Source organism: Scyliorhinus torazame, chromosome 4, assembly GCF_047496885.1.
Source record: "Scyliorhinus torazame isolate Kashiwa2021f chromosome 4, sScyTor2.1, whole genome shotgun sequence".
Lineage (NCBI taxonomy): Eukaryota > Metazoa > Chordata > Chondrichthyes > Carcharhiniformes > Scyliorhinidae > Scyliorhinus > Scyliorhinus torazame.
Window position 1 is genome coordinate 52,126,416 of NC_092710.1, and position 7,175 is coordinate 52,133,590.

Below are 7,175 nucleotides of genomic sequence, written 5' to 3' on the forward strand. Positions count from 1 at the left end.
TTTTCACGCAACTTCCATTTTCCTCATCTACTCCATTGCATGTAACCTCGCTTCAGCTCTGAATAAGGATCACACGGATTTGAAACATTAACTTTGTGTTTGGCTCCACAGACATCCTCAAATTTTATGAGCTTTCACCCAAGCATTTTTAGTTTCTCATGCAGATTCACAATATGTGCAGTATTTTCCTTTGAATGCACGACAGGATTGACCTCAGGAAATCCAGTAGGAACATTTTGAATGTTTGTCAGCGATGTCTGTGAGCAAAGATTGAATGATTAAATGATTTACTCTGATGAAGAGTGACCCAACTTCGAAACGTTAGCTCGGTTCTCTCTTCACAGATGCTGCCAGACCCACTGAGAATTTCCATCATTTCCTGTTTTAATTCAGATTTCACATCCGCAGTAATTTGCTTTTTTATTGGACGATATATGTTGCTGCATGTTAGCAAGAATGATTCGGGCGGGATAAATTGTTGGGCATTTTCCATGAAGATGTGGTGTTGACAGATCTATTGACACCCTGAAATTTGCGATTTGCATAATTTGTTAGTTTTCTAGATGAGCTTACTTGCGTTCACACTCTGCCACAACAAACAACAGATGACACCCTTTATTCCCCCTCTTAAAATACAATCTGTAGCTCTGTCGCTTCCCACTCATATCTCAGCGAACTAACCGTAATCTTCAATGTCTTGAAGTCCCAGTGCATGTCCGTGGGCATCAACAGTTGCCACATCTCAAGTCATTGGTAAAATGCGAGTCCAAGTTGAAGAATTTGAGAAAGGAAACCAAAGGGAGGCTGCCAGTCTGCTTGCGAGGGAAATGAGCTGGAGAGGCTGAATGACCAGTGAAGGAAATTCAAAAGATACAAAATGAGACTTTGAAGTGAGCTATGAGAACATTTTTACATTGGGCCCTGGTAGCTCACTTGGTAGCGCATCAGGCTTTTAATCTGATGGTCTAGGGTTCAGGTCCCTATCAGGGTTTTGATTTTGGCTCAAGGCGTTTGCTTCCCAATGAACGGTTGGAAATAAAAATAAAGAATGCAGGATGCTTTATGGAAAGTGGAAGAACCATGACAACGTCGTGTTTGCCAAATTGCAACAGCTGTCCAGAATTTTCAAAAATTTTTGCTAGATTTTCAGTTGATGTTTAAACTCTCTCCTGGTCTTGTCCTGCATTATACCACTATAGTTTTCTGGCCATGTTTAATCACTTACCAATTCGCAAAATATTTCCTGTTTGTATGCTCCTTTCCTGCAGAACTGCTTTTAAATTATTAACTTTCAGAAATAACTGCAATCTTTACAGTTTCAAAAGCCCAGTGACAATGAATATTTTAATTTGCACTCTCAAAGTCAGCAGGAGAAATCAACAATACTGATGTTTAATCAAAACAATTGAAATCTGTTCTACACTTGCAAAACTGTCTGGCAGGTTGGTGCTGTGGCTTAGATGGTTAAAGCGCCTGTCTTGTAAACAGGAGATCCTGAGTTCAAATCTCAGCAGTACCGTTGTACATTAAGGTCAAAGCCTGTGAAGAATGCTTCTCATTTAATGGTGAACACAGAAAATGTTGACAACATTTCTGTGGTACTGACCTTCAAGGTTGCTTTCCCCTGTTTTACGTCAAACTTCCATATCTCCCATTTTTCACGCAACTTCCATTATCCTCATCTACTCCATTGCATGTAACCTCGCTTCAGCTCTGAATAAGGATCACACGGATTTGAAACATTAACTTTGTGTTTGGCTCCACAGGCATCCTCAAATGTTATGTGCTTTAATCCAATCATTTTTAGTTTCTCATGCACATTCACAACATGTGCAGTATTTTCCTTTGAATGCACGACAGGATTGACCTCAGGAAATCCAGTAGGAACATGTTGAATGTCTGTCAGCGATGTCTGTGAGCAAAGATTGAATGATTAAATTATTTACTCTGATGAAGAATGACCCTGCCTCGAAACATTAGCTCGGTTCTCTCTTCACAGATGCTGCCAGACCCACTGAGATTTTCCATCATTTCCTGTTTTTTTTCAGATTTCACATCTGCAGTAATTTGCCTTTTTATTGGACGATATATGTTGCTGCATGTCAGCAAGAACGATTTGGGCGGGATAAAGGATGGGGCGTTTTCCATGAAGATGTGGCGTTGACAGATCTATTTACACCCTGAAAATTTGCGATTTGCATAATTTGCTACTTTAGTAGATGAGCTTACTTGCGTTCACACTCTGCCACAACCAACAACAGATGACACGCTTTATTCCCTCTCTCAAAATACAACCTGTATCTCTGCAGCTTCCCACTCACATCTCAGCGAACTAAACATAATCTTCAATGTCTTGAAGTCCCAGTGCATGTCCCTGGGTCACAACAGTTGTCACCTCACAGATCATTGGTAAAATGCGAGTCCAAGTTGAAGAATTTGAGAAAGAAGGCCGAAGGGAGGCTGCCGGTCTGCTTGCGAGGGAAATGAGCTGGAGAGGCTGAATCACCAGTGAAGGAAATTCAAAAGATACAATATGAGACTTTGAAGTCAGCTATGAGAATATTTTCATAATGGACCCTGGTAGCTCAGTCGGTAGAGCATCAAACCTTTAATCTAAGGGTCCAGGGTTCAAGTCCATGTCAGGGCTTTGATTTTGGCTCAAAGCATTTGCTTCACAATGAACGGTCGGAAATAAAAATAAAGAATGCAGGATGCTTTATGGAAAGTGGAAGAACCGTGACAACGTCGTGTTTGCCAAATTGCAACAGCCGTCCAGAATTTTCAAGGATTTTTGCTAGATTTTCAGTTGATGTTTAAACTCTCTCCTGGTCTTGTCCTGCATTATATCACTATAGTTTTCTGGCCATGTTTAATCACTTACCAATTCGCAAAATATTTCCTGTTTGTATGCTCCTTTCCTGCAGAACTGCTTTTAAATTATTAACTTTCAGAATAACTGCAATTTTTACAGTGTCAAAAGCCCAGTGGCGATGAATATTTTAATTTGCACTCTCAAAGTCAGCAGGAGAAATCAACACTACTGATGTTTAATCAAAACATTTGAAATCTGTTCTACATTTGCAAAGTTGTCTTGCAGATTGGTGCTGTGGCTTAGATGGTTAAAGCGCCTGTCTTGTAAACAGGAGATCCTGAGTTCAAATCTCAGCAGTACCTTTATACATTCAGGTTTAAGCATGTAGCCTGTGAAGAATGCTCCTCATTTAATGGTGAACATAGAAAATGTTGACAACATTTCTGTGGTACTGACCTTCAAGATTGCTTTCCCTTGTTTTATGTCAAACTTGATTCAAACTTCCATATCTCCCACTTTTCACGCAACTTCCATTTTCCTCATCGACTCCATTGCATGTAACCTCGCTTCAGCTCGGAATAAGGATCACATGGATTTGAAACATTATCTTTGTGTCTGGCTCCGCAGACATCCTCAAATTTTATGAGCTTTAATCCAATCATTTTTAGTTTCTCATGCAGATTCACAACATGTGCAGTATTTTCCTTTGAATGCACGACAGGTTTGACCTCAGGAAATCCAGTAGGAACATTTTGAATGTTTGTCAGCGATGTCTGTGAGCAAAGATTGAATGATTACATCGAACATAGAACATAGAACGATACAGCGCAGTACAGGCCCTTCGGCCCACGATGTTGCACCTAAACAAAAGCCATCTAACCTACACTATGCCATTATCATCCATATGTTTATCCAATAACTTTTAAATGCCCTCAATGTTGGCGAGTTCACTACTGTAGCAGGTAGGGCATTCCACGGCCTCACTACTCTTTGCATAAAGAACCTACCCCTGACCTCTGTCCTATATCTATTACCCCTCAGTGTAAAGCTATGTCCCCTCGTGCCAGCCATTTCCATCCGCGGGAGAAGGCTCTCACTGTCCACCCTATCTAACCCCCTGATCATTTTGTATGCCTCTATTAAGTCTCCTCTTAACCTTCTTCTCTCCAACGAAAACATCCTCAAGTCCATCAGCCTTTCCTCATAAGATTTTCCCTCCATACCAGGCAACATCCTGGTAAATCTCCTCTGCACCCGCTCCAAAGCCTCCACGTCCTTCCTATAATGCGGTGACCAGAACTGTACGCAATACTCCAAATGCGGCCGTATCAGAGTCCTGTACAGCTGCAACATGACCTCCTGACTCCGGAACTCAATCCCTCTACCAATAAAGGCCAACACTCCAGAGGCATTCTTCACAACCCTATCAACCTGGGTGGCAACTTTCAGGGATCTATGTACATGGACACCTAGATCCCTCTGCTCATCCACACTTCCAAGAACTTTACCATTAGCCAAATATTCCGCATTCCTGTTATTCCTTCCAAAGTGAATCACCTCATACTTCTCTACATTAAACTCCATTTGCCACCTCTCAGCCCAGCTCTGCAGCTTATTTAAATCCCTCTGTAACCTGCTACATCCTTCCACACTATCGACAACACCACCAACTTTAGTATTGTCTGCAAATTTACTCACCCACCCTTCTGCGCCTTCCTCTAGGTCATTGATAAAAATGACAAACAGCAACGGCCCCAGAACAGATCCTTGTGGTACTCCACTTGTAACTGAACTCCATTCTGAACATTTCCCATCATCCACCACCCTCTGTCTTCTTTCAGCTAGCCAATTTCTGATCCACATCTCTAAATCACCCTCAATCCCAGCCTCTGTATTTTCTGCAATAGCCTACCGTGGGGAACATTATCAAACGCTTTGCTGAAATCCATATACACCACATCAACTGCTCTACCCTCGTCTACCTGTTCAGTCACCTTCTCAAAGAACTCGATAAGGTTTGTGAGGCATGACCTACCCTTCACAAAGCCATGCTGACTATCCCTGATCATATTATTCCTATCTAGATGATTATAAATCTTGTCTCTTATAATCCCCTCCAAGACTTTACCCACTACAGACGTGAGGCTCACTGGTCTATAGTTGCCGGGGTTGTCTCTGCTCCCCTTTTTGAACAAAGGGACCACATTTGCTATCCTCCAGTCCTCTGGCACTATTCCTGTAGCCAATGATGACATAAAAATCAAAGCCAAAGGTCCAGCAATCTCTTCCCTGGCCTCCCAGAGAATCCTAGGATAAATCCCATCCGCACCCGGGGACTTATCTATTTTCAGCCTGTCCAGAATTGCCAACACCTCTTCCCTACGTACCTCAATGCCATCTATTCTATTAGCCTGGGTCTCAGCATTCTCCTCCACAACATTATCTTTTTCCTGAGTGAATACTGACGAAAAATATTCATTTAATATCTCACCTATCTCTTCAGACTCCACACACAACTTCCCATCCCTGTCCTTGACTGGTCCTACTCTTTCCCTAGTCTAAGAGTAGGGAGGGCACCTTCAAGGTTAGTGCCATGGAGATTTTGCCAATAATCACCATTAAATTGGGAGCTTTTCATAACAGGTTACTTGTTTTGACGTAAAGGTATAAAGGCACTGCTGAGATTTGAACTTAGAATCTCCTGTTTACTTAGACAGGTGCTTTAACAATCTAAGCCACAGCACCAACTTAAACCAGTACTGAGCCGACTTCCAGTTGCGGCAGGGATGAGCTAGCCGCACGTTTCGGCGGCTCAAGCTCCGACGGAACTTCGGGCTCTTTTAAGAGCCCCAACGGGGACTTTGGCGGCCGAAAAACCCGGTGCGAGGCGCGAGGGAAGGGAGTCCCCCCCGAACGACGGAGGGAAAAACCGGCGGCGGCGGCTACAGCCCGAAGAATCTGCAGCCAGAAGGTCAGAGGGAGTGGAACAAAATGGCGGCAGAGAAACCACAGGTGACATGGGGGCCTGAGCAGGACGAGGTGGTGAGACGGTGCGTGGACCTGCTGAAGAAGGACGTAATGACCCCGTTGTTACAGGCAATTGAGGGGCTTAAGGAGACTTTAAAGACCCAGGAGACTGAACTTCGCGTGGTGGAGCAGAAGGTGTCAGGTATTGAGGACGAGGTCCTGGGCCTGGCGGTCAAGACTCAGACGCACGAGGCACTTCATAAAAAGTGTGCTGACAGGATTGAGGCCCTTGAAAATGGAGCACGAAGGAAGAACCTCAGGATACTAGGTCTCCCAGGGGGTGTGGAAGGAGTGGACTGTGGAGCGTACGCAAGTGAGATGCTGAGCTCACTGATGGGTGCTGAGGCCCCTGCGGGCCCCATGGAGGTGGAGTGGGCAAATCGGATCCCGGCGAGAAGACCAAAAGCGGGAGAGCCACTGAGGGCGATAATTGTGCGATTCTACCGCCTTAAGGACAGAGAAGAGGTCCTGAGATGGGCTAAAAAGGTGCGGAGTAGCAGATGGGAGAATGCGGTGGTAAGGGTCTACCAGGATTGGAGTGCGGAGGTGGCGAGAAGGAGGGCGAGCTTCAACCGAGCCAAAGAGGTTTTGCACAAAAGGAAGGTGAAGTTTGGGATGCTGCAGCCGGCAAGACTATGGGTCACGCATCAGGAGAGACACTATTATTTCGAGACGGCAGAGGAAGCATGGTCCTTCATCAATGAAGAGAAACTGGACCGGAACTGAGGGACTGATGCTGCAGGGAACTGTTATTATTGTTATTATTGTTTTTGTTAATGGGATGGTGAAAGTTAATCGAGAAGTAAACAGGGAAGGGGGGGGACACTGGGGAAATGTGGGCGCCGGTGAGGGAGGAGAGGCGGGACATAGTCGGAGAATGGGGAAGGAGAGGGGGAGGGGAAAGGGAGCTGCGCCATAAGAGGCGGGTCAGGTAAAGGGATGTTCCCACGCCAGAAAGAATAAGGCGGGAAAATAGGCGCAAGGCGGATGGGAGTTCCCTCACACCGGGGGGGGGTCGAGGAGCGAGCAGGAGTAGCCGGGGTCAGTTGAAGTCAGCTGACTTACGGAAGTGATATGAGGGGAGCAATCAAGCTAGATAGGGATCTAGCAGGGCTGGGGGGGGGGGGGGGATGGGAGGGGACAACCGGGATGCTGCTGTGAAATCCAAAAGGAAATGGCTAAAGAGAGGGTGGTCGGGGGCGGAATGCAACGCTGGGGGAGCGAGCGGGAGCGCGGAGGCGGGATATGGGACTGGCCTAGAGAAGGTAATGGCTAGTCGACACGGGAGGGGGGCAGGTAGCCCCCCAGTGAGGCTGATCACGTGGAACGTGAGAGG

The 7,175-nt window shown here is 45.4% G+C and overlaps 2 non-coding genes across 2 annotated transcripts; both read left to right on the forward strand.

The window, feature by feature from the left end:
- Positions 1-1,445: 1,445 nt before the first annotated feature.
- Positions 1,446-1,519, forward strand: trnat-ugu (transfer RNA threonine (anticodon UGU)). Its single transcript has one exon. It is a non-coding gene; the product is annotated as a tRNA-Thr (tRNA).
- Positions 1,520-3,100: 1,581 nt separating this feature from the next.
- Positions 3,101-3,174, forward strand: trnat-ugu (transfer RNA threonine (anticodon UGU)). Its single transcript has one exon. It is a non-coding gene; the product is annotated as a tRNA-Thr (tRNA).
- Positions 3,175-7,175: the final 4,001 nt, after the last annotated feature.